We start from the raw sequence: 23,727 nt of genomic DNA on the forward strand, positions 1-23,727 counted from the left end.
TCCACACCTCGCCAATGGAATAGTTTCAATCTAATTACGCACTGGCCTCCTTTTTTGTTCTCTCTGGGCCTCCCCAGTCACGCCACCCCCTCTCTGGGCTCCCCAATAATGCCCCCCCTCTGGGGCTTCCCAGTAGTGCTGCCCCCTTTCCGGGGCTCACCATGCCCACACTGGGGCTTCTCTGTAACTGCACCCTTCTCTAGGCTTTTGCCCCCTCTCAGGGAGCTCTGCCCTCTCTTGGGGCCTTCTCTGTCAAGCCACCCTCTCTCTCAGGCCTTTGCCCCCTCTTAGGCACTCCTGGATACTGCCGCTCTCTCTCTGGGGCCTTCTCTGCACATCGCCCCCTCAGGCTCATCATGCCTCCACTGGGGCTTCTCAGTAATGCCCCCTTCTCTGGGGCTGGGGTCTATGCACTGCAAATGCTGCGCCCTCACTGGCACTGGGGTCCTCACACTCCACTGTGAGTCCCCTATGAGGCCTCCTCCAACCCCTAATAGCCGCACCCAAACCACCGGTCACAAACAACAACATAACATGCAAGGCCTTCGGCTATAACATAAACAGAGGTCCCCCAGCCCAAACAACATTCAGTCCTACCAGTGACCCTTTAATACAGCTCCTGTATCAAGTTTCCCCTCTCTCCCAGGGCAAAGAGCTCCTTCCTCTTTGGCAGCTGGCAGGGAACTGCCTCTGGCCCCAGCCCCTAGGGTTTATAAGGGCCAGGCCCTGCCCCTTCTGGTCAGCTGACCTTCCCTGGTTGCCCCGGCAACCCACAGCTGGGCTTATTTCCTGCTAGGGCTTCCTCCCCAGCAGTTTTCCCCTCTTTGGGAGCAGGGCACCTCAGTGCTCTGTAACAACGGGGAATGTAGTACTGGATGGTAACTTGAGCAGCAATGACCATGAGATGCTTGAGTTCAGGATCCTGAGCAAAAGAAGCATGGAGAGCAGCAGAATAAGGACCCTGGGCTTCAGAAAAGCAGATTGACTCACTCAGGGAACTCGTAGGCAGGATCACTTGGGAAGCCAGTCTGAGGAGGAAAGGACTCCAGGAGAGCTGGCTGTACTTCAAAGAAGCCTTACTGAGAGGAACAAACCATCCCGATGTACAGGAAGACTAGCAAGTATGGCAGAAGACCAGCTTGGCTTAGCAGGGAACTCTTCATAGATTCATAAATTGTAAGGCTTGAAGGGACCTTGGAAGATCATTGGGTCCAGCTCCCTGTACCAGGCAGAAAAGACAACTGGGATCAGGTGACTCCAGCAAGGTGACTGTCCACTCTCCTCTTGAAGATTTCCAGGGTAGGCAATTGCACCACCTCTGGAGGGAGCTTATTCCATAGTCTGGACACCCTGACTGAAGATTTTCCTAATGTTGAGCCTGAAATGGTCTTCCAGGAGTTTGTAGCCGTTACTCCTGGTTTTCCCCTGGGGTGCCCTGGTGAATAGTTGCTCACCGAGCCCATTATGTATTCCCCTAGTGTAGTGGTAAGCTGCTACTAAGTCCCCTCTCAGCCTTCTCTTTTTCAGGCTGAAGAGTCCCAGGTCCCTCAGCCTTTCCTCATATGGTTTCCTGTACAAGTCTCTGATCATACTAGTGGCCCTTCTCTGGACTCTCTCAAGTTTACCACATCCTTTTTAAAATGCGGTGCCCAGAACTGGACACAGTACTCAAGTTGGGGTCTCACCAATATCGAGTAGAGTGAAAGAATCACTTCATTGGTTTACTGGAGATGCATCGATTGATGCATGCCAGAGTATTATTTGCCCTGCTGGCAACAGCATCGCACTGCAGGCTCATATTCATTCTGTGGTCTATTATTACCCCCAGGTCCCTTTCATTCATGATGCTGGTCAATTTGGCACCACCAAGCCTGTAGGTTTATAGGGGGTATTGTCCCCAACTTTACATTTCTCAATGTTGAACTTCATCTGGCTCTGACTCGCCCAACTTGCTAGCCTATCTAGATCCACCTTTATCTGTAGCCTATCTTCAAGCCTCACCACGCTTCCCCATAACTTGGTGTCATCCACGAACTTGGCCAGTGAGCTCTCCACCCCAACATCCAAATCTTTGATAAAGATGTTGAAAAGTACTGGACCAAGCACCGACCCCTGTGGGACACCACTGGCCACTTCTTGCCTGGACGACACAGATCTGTTCATTAGGACTCTCTGGGTCCTACCCCACAGCCAGTTTCGTACCCATTTAATTGTTTTGCAGTTATGCCCACAATCCTTCAATTTTCTCATGAGAACATCATGGGATACCAGATCAAAGGCTTTTTGGAAGTCAAGGTATACAATGTCAACCTCCTCTCCCTTATCCAGGTGGCAAGTTACCTGATCGTAAAAGAAGATGATGTTGGTAAGATAAGACCTGCCCACAATGAAGCCATGCTTGCTGTTGTTCAGAATCCTACCTTCTGCAAGCGTATCGCATATAAACTCCTTAATGAATTTTTCCAGAATTTTCCCTAGGATAGAAGTTAGGCTACTTGGCCTATAGTTACCCAGGTCCTCCCTCCTCCCCTTCTTGAAGATGGGCCCAACATTGGCCCTCTTCCAGTCCTTAGGGACCTCTCCAGAGCACCACAAGTTTTGGAACAGCTTTGCCAGGGGCTCTGTGATAACTTCAGCCAGCTCCTTCAGCACTCTCAGATGGAGTTCATCCAGTCCTGCTGACTTATATATTTCTAATTTCTTTAATTGATCACACACCAGTTCTATGGCAACAGTAGGTAGGCAGTCATTCCTGCCCTGCTCATTCTATACCCTGTCTGGCATGATTTTCCCCTTGGCCTGGAGAAATACCAAGGCAAAGTAGTCATTCATGAATTCAGTTGTCTCCTGAGTGTCAGTAACCACCTGTCCTGAGTTGTTGAGCAATGGCCAGACACTCCCATTTGTTTTCCTCCTGTTCCCTACATACCTAAAGAAGGACTTCTTGTTGTCCTTGATTCCCGTTACAAATCTAGTTCAGTCACTGCCTCTATATTTAAGTTCAGGTCATCTCCTTTGGCCAGGACCAAGTCTAGGAGAGCATTACCTCTGGTTGGCCTGTGCACCTCCTGAGCCAGGAAGAGCTCTTCAGTGCAGGTCAGGAAGGAACACGACTGGTCCAAGTTGGCCAGGTGCTCCTCCAAAGAGATGTCCGGATAATTGAAGTTGCCCTGATGATCATGTCCCATGCATGTGTGGCCTCTGTCAGTTCTCAAGTGAACTCTAAGAGCGAGTTCCTCCCCCTGGTTTGGTGGCCTTTAGTAAACACCTACAGTTAGGTCTCTCTCTGGGCCCCCGCCCTCCCACCCTGCAGCTTGACCCAGAGGGTTTCAAACCATTTTTCTTTGGAGCCTATGTCGGCCTCCAAGGATGTGTACTGCTCCTTCACATAGAAAATTACACCTCCACCTTTCTTCCCTATCCAGTCACTTCTATGCAGGGCATAGCCCTCTATGGCTATGTTCCAACCATGTGAGTCCCACCAGGTCTCCAAAATCCCTACTAGGCCATAATGCCTACCAGACAGCAGGAGGGCTAGCTCCTCCTGCTTGTTCCCTATACACCTGGCATTAGTGTACAGGCACCTGAGTCCTCCTATTGAGACCCTTGGCTTTCTGTCATGCTGAAGGAGAACTATTCCTTCAGCTCCCACAAGAGTGGCTCTCCTAATGTCTGTATCTATGGAGCTTTCTTGTATATCGGTCCCCAGGCAAGTTCCAGTCAGTGTTTCCCTATCCCCCAGCAATCTTAGTTTAAAGCCCTATCTAGAAGATCAGCCATCCTGGCTGAGAACATGGACATACCTCTCCACGTGAGGTGGAAGCCATCCCTTCCCAGAAGTCCTCCATCCCTGAAGTGTGCACTGTGGTTGAGGAAGCTGAAGCCTTCTTAGTGACAACACCATCAGAGTCATCGGTTATCTTCCTTGATGCATCCTTCCCTCCTAGGACCATGACCTGCAACTGGGAGCACAGAAAAAATGATTACCTGGGCCCCTGACTCCTTGAGCCCAGCCCCCAGAGCACTGTAGTCACTCATGATCCAGTCTGGATTACTCCTGGCCATGTCATTTGTTCCCACATGGATAAAGAGCTTGGGGTAGTAGTCAGAAGGCCAGACTAGCCCAGGAATTAGGGCTGTGAAAAATGGCTATGTTTCAATTTGGTTTCAGATTCAGCTGTTTCAGAGGGACAGTGATTCATTTTGGTGTTTCAGATCAATGTTCCATTTTGATTCAGCTGAATCTGTTTCGGAGTTTCACCGCTGTTTCGGTGATTCAGCCATAGGATATAATGGGGAATGCCTAAACTAAAATGCCTATAACTTTGTCATTTCTTTCCTAATTTAGATGAAAATGGCAGGAATGGTAGCTCCTTCTGAGGGCATGAAGCCTACCAAGTTTCAAGGAGATGGGTGCAGGGGTTTCTATAAAACTGCATCTCAAACTTTTCAAAGTGAAATTCACCTACTGGCAGCGGCAGCATGCTGTCATCCCACATGCAGATCTGGGGGCCCGCGCCCCCTGGGAGGGCTGTGGGACTGTGCCAGAATCCTCCTGGGGGTGCAGGCCCACAGATCTGTGCACGGAATAACAGTATGCTGCCGCTTCCGGCTGGGTCCGGTGCTTGGCGCAAATTGCTCTGAGCACCAGGAGGACTGCTGCTGCTGATGGCTCCAGCCAGCAGTGGCAGCATGCTGTCATCCTGTGTGCAGATCTGGGGCCCTGCTGGGACCCCATGCCCCCCAGGAGGGCTGTGAGGCTATGCCAGACTCTTCCTGGGGGGCGCAGGCCCCCGAATCTGCGCGTGGGACGACAACAGGATCACTGACGGCTGGGGCCAGCACCAGCACTGGTTTCTTTCTGGCACTCAGCGTGGGCTGCACCAAGCAGACTCAGGTGCTGGCACTGGCCCCAGCTGGCAGCAGCAGCCTGCTGTCATCCCACGTGCAGCTCCGCATCCCTTCCCCCTCCTTCTTCGTAGTTTCTGTTTCCCTGCAAGCCCAGCTCCGAAACTCCAAAATTTTCCAAAACATTTTGGATGGTTTCATTTCATTTCAGAGACATTTCAGAGCCTTCTGTTTCATTTCGGATTCAGTGTTTTGGGCGCCAAAACAGGCTGAAACACCTCCGAAATGAAATGGCTGCTGAAGTTTCACATAACCCTACTGGGGATCCTCTCCACAACATCTCGGATACAGGCCCCAGGGAGGAAGCAGACCTCATGGGCTAGGGGATCCAGATGGCGAGAGGACCCTTAGTGCCCCACAGGAGGGAGTCCCCCACCACCACCACCTTGCGCCTCCTCTTGGGGATGGCAGCACGCTGCTTACCTTCCTCCTCCTCCTTGGGTGTCACCACTGGAGCCTCCTCATGTGTGGGAAGGGGAGCATACCTGTTGTGCAGGGCCAGGGGAAGAGCAACCCTGGTCCTACATTTCTTGGAGCCTGAGGTGACCTTGGTCCAGCTCTGGGCAGGTGTTGGTTAGCCTTCTTGTTGGCCTTCTCGTTCAGTAAACTAAATCATGGAAAGGAAGCTTATAAGAAGTGGAAACTTGGACAAATAACTAGGGAAGGATTGCTCAGGCATGCAGGGATAAAGTCAAGAAGGCCAACGCGCAATTGGAGTTGCATCTAACAATGGATGTGAAGAGCAACAAGAAGAGGTTCTACAAGTATGTCGGTAGCAAGAGGAGGATCAGGGAAATTGTGGGTCCCTTACTGAATGGGGGAGGCAACCCTGTGACAAAGGAAAAGAAAAGGCTGAAGTGCTCAATGCCTTTTTTGCCTCCATCTTCACAGGTAAGGTCACCTCCCAGACAACTGCATTGAGCAGCACAGTTTGGAGAGGAGATAAGCACCCCTCAGTGCTGAAAGAACAGGTTAGTATCTACTTAGAAAAGCTGAACATGTACAAGTCCATGGGACTAGATGGGATGCACCCAAGGGTGCTGAGGGAGAAGGAGGATCCAGGGAACTACAGACCAGTCCGCCTTGCCTCAGTCTCTGATAAAATCATGGATCAAATCCTCAAGGAATCCATTTCTAAGCACTTGGAGGAGAAAAAAGGTGATTATGAACAGTCAGCATGGATTCACCAGGGGCAAGTCAGCAACCTGATTGCCTTCTATGATGACGTGACTGGTTCTGTGGATGTGGGGAGACTGGTGGATGTGGTTTACCTTGATTTTAGAAAGGCTTTTGATACGGTCTCCCACAGCATTCTCTCAGGTAAGCTACGGAAGTCTGGGCTGAATGAATGAACTGTAAGATGGATAGAAAACTGGCTGGAGCATTGGGCTTAGAGAGTAGTAATCAATGGCTCAATGTCTAGTTGGCAGCCGGTATCAAGTGGAGTGCCCCAGGGGTCAGTCCTGGGGCTGTTTTTGTTCAATGTCTTCATCAATGACCTGGAAGATGGCATAGAGTGCACGGATAATACCAACCAGGGGGGGAGTAGTAGGTATGATGTAGTGGAGAGCTCAGATTCAGAGTGACCTAGACAAATAGGAGAATTGGGCCAAAAGGAATCTCATGAGGTTCAACAAGTACAAGTACAAAGTCCTGCACTTAGGATGGAACAACCCCATGCACAAGTACAGGCTGGGGGCTGACTGGCTGGGCAGCACCTCTGCAGAAAAGGACCTGGGGGTTTCATAGTTTCATAGTGGACAATAAGCTGAATATGAACCAACAGTGTACCCTTGTTGCCAAGAAGGCTAATGACATACTAGACTGCATTAGTAGGAGCATTGCCAGAAGATTGAGGGAAATGATTATTCCCCTGTGGTCAGCACTGGTGAGACCACATCTGGAATACTGTATTCAGTTTTGGACCCACCACTACAGAAAGAATGTGGGCAAATTGGAGAGAGTCCAGTGGAAGGCAACAAAAATGGCAAGGGTGCTGGAGGACATGACTTATGAGGAACTGGTCTTATTTAGTCTAAAGAATAGAAGACTGGGGGGCAATTTAATAGCAGCCTTCAACTACCTGAAGGAGGGTTTGAAAGAGGATGGAGCTGGACTGTTCTCTGTGGTGGCAGATAACAGAACAAGGAGCAATGGTCTCAAGTTGCAGCAAGGGAAGTTTAGGTTAGATAGCAGGAATAATTTTCTCACTAGGAGGGCAATAAAACACTGGAACAGGTTACTAGAGAGGTAGTAGAAGCTCTTGGATATTTTCAAAACCTGGCTAGACAAAACTTTGGCTGGGATGATCTAGTTGGGGATGGTCCTGCTTTGAGCAGGGGGTTGCACTAGATTAGTGTTTCTCAACCTGTGGGTCATGACCCAAAAATGGGTTGCAAGATTATGTGAAAGTGTGGTGAACAAGCTTTAAAAATGGATTCTCCTATGAAAGAAGAAAAACATAGGAAGCCGTGGGTTTTCCTTGCAGCCTGGCAGAGTTCCAACCTGCAAGGGTCTGCTTGCCCCCCGCCCCCATACCCTACACACCCATCCCATGCCCCATGTACTGGGGAGCTGGGGCCTGGGGGCAGTGGATCGGGAGTGAGGGGCACTGGGTCAGGACTGGCCATTGACGTTTTCAAATGCATCGTGGTACAAAAAGAGTTGAGAACCACTGCACTCGATGACCTCCTGAGGTCCCTTCCAACCCTAACTTTCTATGATTCTATGAAATCAAGTCTACTGGAATTTTTGTGTTTGCTCCAGAATTTTCAAAATTACCCTGGAGTAAAGTATATAGCCAACACAATTATTTTTCACAGCTCCATCCAGTTTGATATGTATTATTATTTCATATTAATCTTGTAGTAGCATTGAACATCACTTCTTTTGGTGGTTTTATCTCCCCAGTTTCAGATCAGCAGAGTGCCACTTTGTGTTTCACATTTTTGGAGAATCTAATAGTAATGAGGAAATTAAAGGTCAGACTCACTAATGGAACAAAACAAAGGACAGACAATAAGCAGGAAATTCCATGGTAGAACCTCCTAGCTCATCAGATCACATTTCTAAGGGACAGCTCTGTTTCTCCCTCCATCTGTACAATTGGCTAGTTATCTTGCTAAGAACTGATGGATCTTTACATCCTAAATGAATTTCTTTTTCTTTTCTTTTTTTTAGAGACATGCCACACACCTTTACCATAATACCTTGATCACACCATTTTGCCTAATGTTATTGCTTGCAGTTCATAACATTGTTAGAATTGAGAAAGGAGAGAAAATACCATATATTTTCTCTCATTTAATTACTTTGTCTACAGTCAGTTTAAAATGTTTTGCCTGATGATTGAGTTATTTTCCCTTATTTGTATGACTCTTTCACACAAAAGATAGAAAGGGAAACAAAGCAGAGGGAAAATATTAGGAGCTGAGATGATAAAACACAGTAGTAAGCAAAGGTCTCAGAGCAGGGGTAGTACCTCAAGCAACTTCTAATTCATTATTTGACATTCACTGAACTTCAAACTTGATATGCCCTTTTTAAAAGGTAGCTGGGGAACAGTAACCAGACACCTGGGAAGCCTGAGAGCCAAGAATTGAGCAGCCTTGGGAGCTGGCTGTTGTGGAAGCCAACTGGCTAGGATGTGGGAGAAGCCAGGGAAATGGCCACCTGGGAAGCCAGGCAGTCTGGGAGTGAGATGTTCAGAGATCCTGGAGAGCTAGGCATGCAGGGACCTGGCTGTATGGCAGAGTAGCGAATAGGAAATCAAGGAAGTGGGGAGTCTGGGAACATCCCAGGCTGGGAGTGTAGAGATCATGGGGAGCTTGGCCACTCCTGGACTGGTTTCCATTGAAAGTTGCAATGGAATAAACAGATTCCCATGGAACATTTTAGTTTCATCAAATCAACATCTTCCAACATTAAACTGCTATGCCAAAAAACTTTTTTTTTTAACCAGCTTCATTGAAGAAGCAATCTGCTGCCTGCTGCAGGTACCTGTTGGCTGAGGCTGATTGTGTTGATTTCCCTATTGATCAAATGCTTCATCCCAGTAACTAAAGAAATATCACTACCAAAACAACAACACTGCAACAAAATCTGCAATTCAGGACTTCACCTCTGTTGGCCTTAAAGTTAAGGACCTTGTATATAAAGTAACAATGTATATGAGCAGATAACTTACAGATACATTAGCACAAAAAAAAATGTAAATAGGATCAAGTAGAAAAGATCCAGGTTTTAGAAGGATACTACCCCAACATGACTGCCTTTTCTCCTTTCTAGAACATTATGTCTGTGTAAAGACCTATCATCCAGTTTGCTGCAGAGCTGCAAAGATTGGGTTAAAATGAAAATCTTAGCCAACTTTTCACTTTGGCAAAACAATAAGAACATTTTCTGGCCAAAGTCCAGGGTTTTCATGCTTTCCTGAACCAAACAAGTGTACAATGTTAGCAAGTTTCACAGGGTGGGAAAATGTATTATTTTACTATACATAGTTTTGTAAATTGCAGATAATAGATCTATTAGTAACTCACATTTGTAACGCCAGATAGGCCTTGTTAAACTCAGAGTCACAAAGTATGACTGGTACTGAGAGAAAGTGGTAAGCAGAAAGGATTTTGCAAAAGGTTCTTCCACATGCCAACCATTGTGAAAACATTTTCAGGCAGATATATTTTCCACATCTTTAGCCAAAAAAATCAGTGGCTTTGGGTAGGCAGAATAAAGAAATATGCATAGCCCTAGCTTGGCAAAATAAGGCAAATTTTGCTCCAGGCCCATCTTTTTATGCACATTTTGACAAACATAAACACTGACTGAGGCAGTGGGCTCTGGCACTGGTTTAAACATATGTATATTCTTAAAACCTAAACTTTTGACTCATATTTACATGGCAATTATGAAATCTTAGCCGTTAATGCTAAGAGTTGCCCAGAGCACTAGAACCTTGTCTGGTGTTGCTTGACTGACTAGTCCCATGTAGAAAGTCCCATCACACACTGTAGAGTGATAAATTATCCATGACTCAGCACCTTCATAATCAATTGCAAAAAATAATACATCTCAAGATATCCAGTTACCTTATTTTCGTGAGCCTCCACCAGCCTTATATTTCTCCATCTGAACTTGTTTTCCAGCTCATCAATTTAATTTGTGGTCTGTCCATCAGTCATTAAGCCCAAGTTCGTTTTTTCCCCCTCAGCTCCTTATGCTCTTGAGCTAAAACTTTTAAACTTTGTGTCCATTGCAACCATTGTAGCCTGGACTGCATCCAACCTTTTACTAACATCTGTCAAGTTCATATTTGTGGTGTACAACTGAGTGGATTAGAAAATAAAGATAGATGGCAATGGATTAAATCTAACACTTCTTTATTACACTGCAGCCATTTTAGATTTCTCTACTCTACTCATTCCAACTAGAGTTTCCACACCTTATCTTCCCAATAGTTCTGTCATGCAGCAGTTAAAGACAACCCCCCCTGCAATTTTATCATTTATTAATGCCTTTGTTACATATCCATGATTTCATAAGTCCAGAATTTGACTAATATTTTGTCTGTTTCCACTATCCACATAAATATATGTTTTATTTTAAACAAATACCTCAAAAATCATGCAAAGCATGACTGCAACATTTTTGTGCACAAAGAAACCAGTTCTACACAGAAATATTTCATTTTTAAAATCCCAAAAAGCTGTACTAATAATGTTCAGTTCTGCATCAGGTTCCAGCCAAGAGTTTCAAAGCTGTTTACAAAAATCAGCATTTTAAATCCCACAGAACTCCTGTGAGGTAGGTGCTATCCACAGCTTGCAGATAGAAACTGAAGGATGGCAATTATAAATGACCCTCAGTCATAAGTCAGAGTCAAGATGAAAGGTAAAAAACAGATCTCTTGGCTCATGTTTCTAAACTTAAACACCAGAACAGAAAGAGAAAAACAGTTGTGAGGAATATCCTGATAGTGTCTGGTTCAGTACATCTCATATGGTTTGAAAGATCAGGGTCACTGCTTCCCAATGTCATGGAATGGGAGGCAGGTAGTAGATCTCCCTCACAGATGGTAGAGTATTAAGTAACAAATGCTAACTCTTTAGCTGACAGGTTTATTTTTAGGGCATCTCTATAGTCCTGATAAGTATTAGCCATCAATATTTTAATAACCTCAGTTAAAAAAGTATACCACATTGTAAAAATAATCAAAGGGAAACTCAGAGGGAAATGATACAATGCTACTAATTTGGGAGCGGGGGGGGGGGGGTTCTTGACTAAGGCACAAATTCTATTCCAGTAATTAGGTGCCTAAGTCTGATCCTATTCCACCATGCTCAATTCTCTGAAGAAAAAATAAAAGTTCCTACTTTTGTAACACACTATCGTATTTGCTTTAAGTCTAAGTCATAAAATGCAGTGAACAGAAGAAAGAGCCATCCACCTTCTACATTATCTGTTTTTCAGGACTCAAGGTGGGTAGAATCAGTTCAGCTAAGTCAGCTTTGACGCTTAATAAGTGGAGTAGGATCTGAGTTCAGCTGTAAGGCAAAGAGGTAGAAGGAATTTCTAAGGAAGGAAATTCATGTTGCTCTTTGCTTCTTTCATATCACTGTTGCAACAGCCTGCTATTTTAAATTATTTTAATTCATCAGGATAGAGTCCCAATCTGCAGCCTTTTCTTACATCATCGCTGCACTGTTGAATTGCTTATGTATTTCTTTGAAATAAGCCAATCCTTCCTCATTTACACATTCAAACAACTGGGCTGTGTGATGAGGGGTGCCATGGAGATGACATTTCATGTCATAATTACACTTATATCTGGTCCTCAGTCCTGGGTATGCAGTGCCATCCACTGGTCCTGTGGGAAGGAGAAAATGACTGGCAACCCATAGCAAAAGAAAAAAAATGTTTTCACAAATAGTTCATCTGAATGTTAAGCTGCTGGCCAGTTCTAGCCTGTTGGTGCCCCTTTTATAACCTGATTCAGCTAGATAAGCATGTCTAAACACATGAATAGTTCAATTACTTCATGTACCTTGCTGATTATACACATGTACCCTTCTGAATCATGAACTTAGCCACCGTTCACTAACATTTGTACAAGCAGGTTCCTATTTCACTTTTCATTATTTGCTGGTTTTCCTGATTTAGAAATGTATCATCAGAGCAGGAACAGGAAGTATAACAATCCCATATGACTAAAGACCATACACTGCAAGAAAATAGTTCAAGTGAAGAGTTCATGAATCCATCAGCTAAAATTTGATCACATAAAAATCACTCTGTTCACAAAAGATTCACAAGCAGAAGAGAGCTAAAATCATTTGATAACTTATTCATAATCCATAATACAGCCTGCACAGACTTCCACTAGTTCTAAGCAGCAGTCAAACCAGTTTTCCTGCATCTGGGACCTTACATACCATGGAGGCTGGCAGCAAAATAAATCTATTTAAAAGGTTACAGATCATGGTAGATTTTGTTACAAATATAGGTAAGAAAATGAAGAGATTAGAGAAAGAAAATACAGCCTTTCACCCTGACAAATGCCGTTAATAGGGCACTGTGCTACAGAGGAGGTCTATTTACCATATGCACTGGTTCTTCCAATTTTCATTCATATGGTTAATCAGGAAACGAACACCAAGGATAAATCCAGAACTGGCTTACATGTCATTCTGTCCCACTGAAGATTCAGATTCAGACCCAACCTCATAGGCGCATCTCTTAACCCAAATATGCATGGGATGTAATTCTATGCTGGATATGGCCTTGTCCATAATATCATTACAAGAACATACATAAATCAAGAGCTGAACCTCGGGGGCAGGGGGGAGGGGGGGAATTTAAACAAAAGTGGGGAAAACACCTCCTTAACATTAAGACAATTGATTTGTTCACTTCCGAAAGGCAGTAGCAACCTAAACCACAGGGACTTGGAGAATTATATCAATTGCTGGGATAAGCAGGCACAATTGCATTACCTTCAGAGCACTGTACCTGTTCACACCAGGGCAGGAACTGGCCCAGTCCTTATCTGTTCCAACTCCCCATTTTTCCCTTCATTTTTAAAATGGTTATCCACTGAAATACAGAAACCACCATGGAGTCCTAAAGTTAAGAAGAGTTTTGACATTTACTTCAGTGGAACTAGAAGTTCACACCAGGCCATTTGTAAATATTTTTGGGACAATACCTATGTGTTTTTACCACAGTGTGTGTAACCCGGGTGTACCTGGTTGTGTATTCCCTTCTCCAGTTGAAGAGAAAGGTTAGCAGGGCAGGTGCGCTGTGGGAGGAAAACTGCTGGCTGCACACAACTTCCTCCTTCCCCTATAGAGAGCCCAGCCAGGACACTATATAACTTGACTATATACAAGTTTATAAATATTTACAAAACATTAAAAGATAAATATGCATATAAACACATATATATATTTACATATTCTATAAAACTATTACCCTATTCTCTCTCTCTCTCTATATATATATATACACATCACTAGGAAAAACAGGTGAATCAAAGATAAATACTACAGTGGAGGATCCCAGCCAGGCCTCATTAAAAATCACACACTCTAACTTCTATCATATTACAAATTTACAAATATAAAGATACACAAAATATAGCATTTAATATTGAACTCCATTTAAATCTAAATTCACATAAACATTGAATACTCATATACTAACATATACACTCCTATACCTCCATTTTAAACAAAGACTCAGCTCCAGAAGAATATTTCAATATAAGTGACACAATGTTAAACTCTATCAACTCACAGCTATAAACATACAAAATATAAGATGCCCTCTCACCGAATATAAGGCATGGCAACCCTTGAATTCAAGTTAACTTTACAGAGACACCAAGGCCCAGGCTGCTCTGGAGCCTTGACTGTGTTCCCGTGGCTGCGAGGGAGAGGGGAGAAGCCCCGCCAGTGCCCTCTAGGCTTTCCCCCCAGCCCAACCAAATATTTCTCAGTAACTTAAAACTCCAAACTAGGGGAGCCCTGTCCCTCTGGGCTGCCCCTGCAATGGTCAGACTTCCTGACCCAGGTGTATTCCCGCTCCCCTGTGGGAGTCCTTTTCCCCAGTAACTCACAGCTCCGGGTCTGTGCTGGAGGGTCCTTCTCTCTCTCCCAGTGAGTTGCTGCCTCTCTTGCTATGACTGTAGCTGTATCTGGGTTTCTCTGGGCCCATCAGCCACTGGTAGCCTTGTGCACTGTGGTGTGCAACAAGGGCTTTACTCTTCTGCCTGGGGTTGGGGCCCTGAGCCACCTTGCAGGGTTCCAGGGTCTCGGCTTCAACTGGGGCCCTCCGTGCAAGGCTTCCATTTTAAATGCCCAACCTTGTGCCAGGGCTGTAGACCCGAGCCACCCGACGCGGCTCCCAGGGCCTGGGTTTGCTCTTGGATCCAGGGCCTGGGTTCACTCCTGGATCCACCATGCAGCGCCGCCTGCACCAAGTCTCCCTGGCCTCATGCCAGGGGTGGGAGACCCAAGTCACCTCATATGGCTCCAGGGTCCTGGTCCCTCATGGATCATGCCGCGCACTGTCCGTGCATCAAGGACCTGGCCGCTTGCCAGCAGATGTGAACCCAAGCTGCCCTGTGCAGCTCCCAGGGTCTGGGTCCACTCCCAGACCACTCTGTGCAGCTCCACCTGCATTGCGCCACCTTGGCCACATACCAAGGCTGGAGACCCAAGCCACCTCATGTGGCTCCCAGGGTCCATTGCATGCACCACCTGTGCACTGACTAGCTGGAGACCCGAGCCACCTCATACAGCTCCCACGGTCCCACCCTGTGCACTGAGCTGTGCACTACTCCTCGCTCCTCAGTGGTGGGGCTGGGATGCAGACACTCGTCACTCCCCATCCAGTGACGGGAAGGAGTTTTCGGGCTCTTCTGGGGGCAACTGCATTCGCCCCGCTGGTCAACTGGCCCAAGCTCTTCGCGTTCCACCTGCTCTCTTCTCCGTCCCCCAATGCAGCGTCCCCGTGTGCCCGGCATGCTGCTCTTTTATACCCTCTGGAGGATCTGCCCCCAGATTGCAAAAGGACCAATCAGGGTGAGGAAGAGTATAGTCCTCACCCAGGTCCAGGCTCTTCGGACAGGGGTGGGGCAGCCTCTCCCTAACCACCTCCTGATTGGTGGGAATGCTCCACTAATGGCTCCAGCTGGGCTACTACCGGCATGCCTGCCACATGTTTTTAAAAAGTCCTTATGAGAGGAATATATAGATGTATCAGGACTGTCCAACTTCTAAGCAGCCTGGGGCTACATTTCCTATGGGTCGTATCAGCACAAGCTGTGGACCACCTGCTACTCCGCCCTGCGTGGGCACGCCAACCCCCAGCCTCAGATCCCTAGCTGTGGATTCTCCCACTGCACAACGCTACACAGGTGAGAGGCCTCGGGCTTCCCTAGCCCTACAAACTACACCACACTGTGCTGTGTTCCTTTGCCTCCTCAGACAGGGGCAGGAAGTAGAAGCAAAGCAGAAGGGGAAGACTCTGGTCCAATCCATTGGGTCTACCCTCCATCCCCGGCTGGACAACCCCCAGAACAAGCTCCCTTCCTCGCTAATTCTGAAAACAGCACTGGAAGCAGTGTTAGGCTGTCAGCCTAGCCCTGCTGCTGGCAAGTGCAGAGAGAAATTACTGAGGGCGCTGTGCTTTGGAACACCTTCATCTGAACCCTCCTGTAATGATGGTTCAAATTTTAATGGGATTGGGCCCTTTTAAAGCACTCTGTAGTTGTGCACTTGTTTTTGGTCATAGCTATAGACCATGTGAGAAATGTCATTTCTGTCTGCACCTTTACAGCAGAGAAGAGAGGATAGGCTGGTGTGTTGGGAAAAGCCCAGAGCTAAAATTGTTCCTCTCCTAATGTTCAGAAAGACAGAGGGTTTGGGGTTTATTTTGCTTTCTCTTGCTTTGGAAGAGTACATCTGGCCTGAGAACAGAGCTGACTTACCTGTCTAAGGCAACAGAGTAAATGATCCGCTTTTACTAGCCTTGTCTTCTGTTCCGTCTCCTTGCTCTGAAGAGTTAATACATTTACAAGTCAATCCTATAGCTGTACGGATATTGCTGATTATGCTAATACACAAGCCAGCTAGAAAGCAAAAATTACCATTTTAATTTCATTTCACTTTGAAAGTCAGGGTAGGTGAGGTGACCAGGTAAGAGGGACAAAAAAGGAACCAAACTCCTAGGAACATTGTACACACAAGGTAAGCAAACTAATATGAAACCTGGGAAAACTTTGAAGGTCAAAGAGATCTCTAGGCTTAAAAAAGCAGCACAGAAACTATGTAACATGACAACTGACTCCAGACATTTCCAGCCTTCTCCTCATAGTGCTATAGTGAAGCAAGTAATAATAAATGATAGCAAATTGGTATCTTTATAAAATTAAGTTTAGTGACAGATATCAAAAGGAATCAGTAAATGTCCATCCTATTATACTCATTTTAACCTTTCATCTGGAAGATACATATGATGATATGTAAATTAGGATATTTTCAGAAGATTTATTAGAAGTTCAGTTAATCAGAAGGGATAAACTGAAAAGCCATTAAGAAGGCTACCATAAAAGTATGTGAACTATAAAAGAATAGGCACAACCCAAAGATGGAGTTAAATTGCCACTGGGCAACTTAAAGAAACTTTTTCACCTTTACAGGGAGAATACATTTTTGCAAAATATTTTTTTAAACTGGGAAATTATACTGTGGTGAACTATATTTTCACCTATTCTCTCCAAGTGCAGCATCTAATTGTACAGAAGAAATAAACCTGAAAGACAATTATTTTTCTCCAGATTGTTTGATCTACTGTCAAGTACAATAGAAGAACTAGAAGAATTTCAGGGATATAATCTCCTATGAATTTCCATGACTTTCTGTAGGACATTGCCTCTCACAACTTGGTTGATAAAAAAGTGATTATCCCATAAACATCGAAGGTAAAGTATATCAAATAAAGTGGATACAACAATGTGATTTAGTTATTTATGCACATTAAAAAAAAAGACATTCAAATCTGGAACTAAATTTCTCTCCTGACTATACTACAAAGATGGATGTGAAGATAGGAAAGATAACATTCAGGTCACAGAAACATAACATAAGATAAAAAACTCCTAGTATGATTCTTAAAAAGTACCTTGATATGAAAAAATTGTGTTTATTCTAAACACTGTGACACTTCCTGCCTATTGTTCATGTGAAGCATCTATAGAAATACAACTCTTGGACTAATGCTTTAAATCAGTGTATGTGATAGCTATAATATTTTGCAGGTTCTCAAAGTTATATTCCTATACAGGGGCCCAAGGGACAGTAAAAACTTGGTAAATTGATATGTATGCTAGATTTTTCATCTTGAACTAGCTCACTGGGGGAAGAATTTCAAGGATATAATCCTTGAAATTAAGGATATCCTTAAGGGTATAAACCTTTTTGGCATGCATGCCATATATTGGCCCCGTACAATCCCCAAGTGCCACTCTGATCCCTTTCCTCTGCCTGATCTGCTTTCTGATCCCTACTCTGTGCTCCCTTCCCAATCTCCTGCTCTACTTTCTTCTCCCTGCCCTGTCTACCAAAGTACTGCCTATCCCTGCCTTCATGTGCCATGCCACAGAGACTGTCTATGCCACTTGTGGCATTCATGCTTCAGGTAGACCACCCCTGTACCAGCTGAGGAGAAGACTAATTCCTCCTTGAATCCTGATCTTATTTTTAAATCACACATTATGATGTAACTACCTGGTATCTGAGATATGTCAAAATTCAGTCACAAAAAAGAACATCTGCATTTGGCAAGTCATCCTCTGGATAACCAGTGTCAAAACTGAATGTTCCTTGGTAAATAGCATATATGTGAGTTGGGCCTGGAAAAACTTTTAATTGTATTTAAACTATATGGAATTTATTCTGATAGAAACATAAAAGCAACTGTCACCCTCAAATAAAAACAAAAATCACTGGAGCATTTCCTTAACCTTGACTTGAGTTATGTCCCCATACCTTCTACCCTACTATCTTGCAAGGAAGTAACGATCATAGATTAAAGAGAAAAATGTTCAAAAGAGAATGCACTGCTAAGAAGGAGATTAGTTATTTTTAAGTAACAAAGTTGCTTCTAAATATCAGTCCCCATGTTCATGACCCCAGTGGAGGGCTGTGACTGTCCCAGGGACATTCTGTTTTTTGAGTGCATCTGCCATGCGGTTGCAACAACAGATTTTGCAAGGCAACCATCAGTCATGAATAGGACTTTCCATGGTGACCTGAAGATCACCCATTATGGGAAGACTGAGGCACATTAACTGTATCCAGGGTTATGGAGCATCTAATTGACCTTGAAGCCATGAAGATGGTCCCTGAGGCAGATTAAATTATTTCCTAAAAGTGTCAAGACCATGCTGAAGAAAGAAGTATTCTCTTAATTCACCAGAAACTCTCCCAAGCAAAGGCCTCCCTCTTTAATATCAAAAATCATCTGGAAGAAAAAGAGATGAAAGACTTTAGCCATTGGTTATGCCAACCTGACTACTAGGGCCCGAGGGACTTATACTGACAGCAAGATCTAACTAAGCTGTTCCTTGGCCTACCTTCAATAACAACAATCATGTGAATCAAAGACCCCAAGAAAAAAAATCAAAAATGCAAACTCTCTTTTATGTTGGGGTTTTTTTTTTTGTGGGAGGGAAGTCTCCTCATTCTATTTGGGTGCAAGTGTTTAGAAAGTGAGTGTATATGCTTATGGGGAAAGAGCATTAAAAGCCCCCAAGCCCCTGAGTAAATTAGGAAGCTTCATCACAGTTTAAAAGATATTATTTAGAGTTGTGCTACTGGGATTTGTTCAGAAATCATGTTTGAAACCATTATGAGTATTGTGCTAGTGTGTATTAAGTAAAGGAGAAAGTAAAGACAACTAATACAACAATAGGGAACTTTGGAGGAAGCAAAGTGGCAAACTAGGGGAAAAATCTTATTCTCCATAATTCCGTAAGACTAACAAAGTCAATTTCACCCTCTGCCCTAAGTGATCTGCCTTGGTGAAGGATTTAATACCAAAATGGACAGTTACGTCCTTCACAAGCTTGGTCGAGGCCACAGCTGGGGCTGGAATGCTAGTTGGAGACTTAGATTAAAGAAAAAACAGCTTCTCCTTCAATAGCCTGATACATTATCCACAAAAAGTAATTCTTTCTCGTGCCAGCATCATGATTTCGTTTGAGTACTTGATGGCATGACAATTTCATGATCGACAAAATCATTGTTAAGCCACTGTTCTATTAATTCAATCCCAGTTGTGATCTTGATAAACTGTTAAATTAATAGTTGTGATATATTTATTTGTTTTCTTATTACTCTCTTTAATAAAATCCACAAATAGCATATGGAGCCTGTTTCTCTTTCAAATTTTTACCTTGGCTAGAAACTCTCCAAGCAAAAGTGTTCAGCTGAGGTATTTGAGAACCACTTCACTCTGGCTGTATGTTAATACCATTGTCATTACACAAATGAGAGATGTTATCTTAAAAACAAGACTGCTTGTACACAGCTCTTCACAGCTGTTCTATTTTTGTAGAGAAGCTTTATAAAAAGTTGATGAAACTCTTTATCTAAATCTAAATTAATTCTAAAGCTACAGCTATGAACAATTTCATCTTTCTTTTTTTTCTGGTGGCCGTGTGTAATCACAAAAATGTAATTGCCAGAACTAAAAAGGAGAGGCCTATTTACATCTAACTATTTCAATACATCCTCCCTGCCTCCCTTGCCTCACAGCAATATGGTATTAGCCCTACAGTGCCCTGCCCCCACCCCCAAGTCTTTATAATTGCAGTTCACTCTAATAAACGAATCTTCAATCTCTACAACTCAACCACAAGGCAAGTTACTAGAGGGAACCCATACATGTGCCTTACTGTCAATCTGTCTGGTAGTCCCTAGTCAGACCCACCCTCTCCCCCCTGTGTTCTTCCTTCATTTTGCAGACTTGTTATTCTTTCAGTTTGTCAGTGTTTAGAATAAGAATATTTCAGCTGCCTACTCTAGCAGATTTCATTTGGAATAATAGATGTATATGGTAATTATCAGTGGTCATGCTTTGGTTGTAAATTGATAAAATTATTCCAAACTTTAGAAGCCAGCTCTTCATCATTCTCTGCAGAGCATTTTTCTTTTTTACAGAGTTGGGTGATTGCCAGGAAGCCTATCCTTCCTCCAGCATCTGGCTTCCAGGTTCTTTAAACCAAGAACCAGCCAGGCAGAATGAATATAAGGAGCTTGTAATATTTATGCAGTTCTCTGCATGTAAATAGAATTTCCTTTGTATATGTGAGAGATTTTTGAAAATCTCTCCATCAGCATCTCAAACAAGATCAAGAAAAGGAGGGAATATCTTTCCTCACTTTACGCTTCTTATTTTTAACAATGCGGGTGCAAATGCCTGTCTTCAAATGGTTCCATAAATCCTGGCAGCAATTACACTCTAATCCAGATTCAGACTAAAATAAATTAATATACTTTGCAGTGCTTTGTAACAGAGACTTCCCACTAAATATCTGGGAGCCAGAGTTGCAGCTGTCGTAAACTAGCGTAGCGTCACTGAAGTTGCACAACGTGAAGATTTGGCACTGGTCTCTATATCCTTCTTCTGACCTTTCTGTTGGTACAGGCTGTTTCATTCTTTGGGGGGTGGAAAGCATCATTAAGAGGGGAGGTATACATACGGAAGGATTCAAAACACTCCCTTCCACCCCCCACTAGCTAGGCAATACAGCCAAAAGTTACACCCTAGTTTTAGCAGGCAGTGTTTTTACAAATATAAATCCAGTTCAAAATTATCTTAATTGTAAAGATGTTTATTTAAACATGAAATAGTTGCCATTATTACTTCTTCCCAATAATAATAATAGATGTGGGCTAAAACTTTATTTTGCAGATTCATGCAAAAAGGTGTAAAATCAAAAACCATGGTAAAATAAGCCTTTAGAAATTATCTGTATAGTGCAGGAGTATGTATGCTGCTACTATTTTTAAAATGCTATTATGATATAAGTATAAATGACTATGATGCATCACCAGTAATGCATTTTTAGTTTAAGAAAGTGATTTGTCTCTGTTGCATGGTTTTTATATTGGTTACAGATCATTTCACTAAAATGCAAATATAATTTTTGCAATAAATGTAATTGCCATTCTCTAAAACAACAAACACTAGGTAAAATCTGCCCTTAGCTATACCCAGGTACTTGCTAGTTTGGAATTTCAGCCTAACACTTGCAAAACACCATGTAGTCACACAACACAAACTCAGTGCAATTATTCAGGAGTTATATCAATGTAACAGAGAGCAAAATTTAGCTAGTCATGTATAACAATGGTCTGCTAATGATTTAGCATCTTCTATAGCCCTTTAAGTTAATTTATTATGAACCTTATTGTGTCCCTTCCTTTTACAATCTGGAGCAAGAGCAAGTAGAGACTTTTGCTTACTATCCGGAATCAAATTGTTGGAAAGGGTGGTATGTCGTTGGTGCAGCATCCTTCATCACAGCCGTCCAGGATCATGTAAGCTGGAAAGGTTATGAAGAAATATGACTCCCTCTTAATGGGGTGTAGCAAATTAGTTTCCCTTCAATGTAACCAGGGATTTCCAGGGAGTGCTGTGCCTCTTTGGGGCAGAATACCTCCAAATCATTCTAGCAGGGCAGAACAGCAGTGCCAGCACTAACAGTACTATGGCTAAATGCCACAGTTGAACTCGTTGCCTTTTATGTGTCCTATTATAGCATTCTGATACACAGGGAGCTTATAAACAATAGTGTGAAATTCAGTGTTCTAGTTCTAAAGGAATAGCTGCAGCTCCCTTTTTCCATTTAAACTCAACTAAAATATTAAAATGTGATGTTTTGTAAAAAAAAGTTGTACACAGATCTACTCAGATCAAAGGCCTGAAGACATTAGCATTTTTGTTTTTTCATTTTTTTTTCAGATGAGTTAACACAATTTCTATTTTATTAAGTCTGTTTATATTGAAATAATGCAAACTTTATTTCTAAACATTTCTAAGACAATGACTGCACATTTTTCCTTCACTTTGGTCAGTGACCTCTTTGGTCCCTGGCTTCAGTACTACCCCATTCTCATCCAATGCCCTAGTTTTCATCTGCCTTCTGAAACAAATTATCCTTTGCACTGAAATTTCTCATGTTTGTTCTGAGCCTAGAGTTGAAGAGGCAACTGAGCTCTGACCCTATGTCATCTATGATGCTGATGGGCTGGGCTTGTCCCCAGAAATAATGATTTATAGTCTTTGGTCTCATCACATTGCAGCTCAATTTGACAAAGACCCAGTTCTTATCTCTGTTTCCATAACCAAGGCACAATAGCTTGTTTCAAAGGCTGGTATACACCCAGTGTGGAAGTCCAACAGATCCCTACAGCTCAGGCCATATTTATTCATTAGATAGACAAGGAAAAGTGCAGCATCAGGTGTATGTGCAAAGGTCAGGGATTTCTAAATGGAAAAGAAAAAAATAATGTCCCCCTAGCACGGTAACAAACCAGCTTCCATTTTACCTCATGTTAAATCAATGTATATGTGCCAGCAGATCTCAAAGTCATTTGGGTTTATACCTACATAAACAAACTGTCACAAGTAGCTTTGTTTGGGGTGAGAATGGTTTCTTTCCATTGTCTTCCACCCTTTACATGCCATTACAACTCTGAGGAACATAGCTGAGATCAGCCCATCCACCAAGCTGCCGACTCTCATTCTTTGTGTTGGACGTGTTCGGAGAGTCCCTGAAGTCCCCTGAGAGTTTCACTGATTCTTCTCTCTCATCATTTAGGATTTTTGCTCTCTTTTGTATTTCCTGTTTTTAAGCACTTCATACAAACATCAACCCCCACTTCAAGTGAAATGGGGATTATTACAGGCTTTTTTGTCTCATCAGTAGAGCTGGTCAAACAAGGAAGGAAAATAAATGCATTAATATAATCACTAACTGATGAGGAAACAATTCATCAAATGAACTATTTACAAACATTAGTCAACTGACTTAAGGGTTTCCTTAAATCTTCTCTGATGAAATCATCATCAGGCAAATCAGTATACTCCTATACTATATGCCTTAACAGTCAGTAAAGCCTCAGTTCCTGCAAACTGTAAACAACCTATATTCACATGCGTAGTCCCACCACTTTCAGATCTTCACTGTAAATAAGAGTACAGGACTAGGCCCTTTTAGACTTATCTCAGGTGTCATGAAAGCTCTAATACTTGTAAAAGAACAAACAGAAAAGGAAGAAAAGAAGTTGAAATTAAAATTAAAATTGGCCAGGCATAAACAAAATAAGTAGCATGGTTTGATGCATTCCCCTCTCCCCGCTTTGTTTTGTGTGTATACGTCTAAGTTAGAGTCCAGTCCTTCAAACCCTTGCTAAACAACTGTTTAAAACCATGACACTAAACAAGCATTTGAAAAAGTAGGCATTTAAACCAAAAGGCTTGTGATAGAAACTTTGTCCTTGTATGTTAGTAATATGCTCTTCACACCTAATAATTATTGTTTTGTATCTTTTCACACTGTTCTGTTACATTTGACATAGTAGTTGTCCACAAAAATAAAAGCTGATCACTTAAAATCTGGATTTGTATACAGAAAACCCCAAATATTTTCAGGAAAAAACTGAGTTAACACTTTCCTTAATTTCTATTTGGCTCACATTGTGTTTTTGCAATAATTGTTTCCACCATGAATGATACAAAGGACCTTGT

At 43.2% G+C, this 23,727-nt stretch overlaps 1 long non-coding RNA gene across 1 annotated transcript in view; it reads right to left on the reverse strand.

The window, feature by feature from the left end:
• LOC112548095 overlaps nucleotides 1-21,521 on the reverse strand; it is a 28,086-nt gene extending 6,565 nt beyond the window's left edge. The window contains exons 1-2 of the long non-coding RNA XR_003091890.1: nucleotides 21,441-21,521; nucleotides 3,804-3,962 (exon numbers count right to left, since the gene is read on the reverse strand). This is a non-coding gene — a long non-coding RNA (uncharacterized LOC112548095). The remainder of the gene's footprint in view (nucleotides 1-3,803; nucleotides 3,963-21,440) is intronic.
• Nucleotides 21,522-23,727: the final 2,206 nt, after the last annotated feature.

The sequence above is a fragment of the Alligator sinensis genome, unplaced genomic scaffold, assembly GCF_000455745.1.
Source record: "Alligator sinensis unplaced genomic scaffold, ASM45574v1 scaffold1304_1, whole genome shotgun sequence".
NCBI classification, from domain to species: domain Eukaryota; kingdom Metazoa; phylum Chordata; order Crocodylia; family Alligatoridae; genus Alligator; species Alligator sinensis.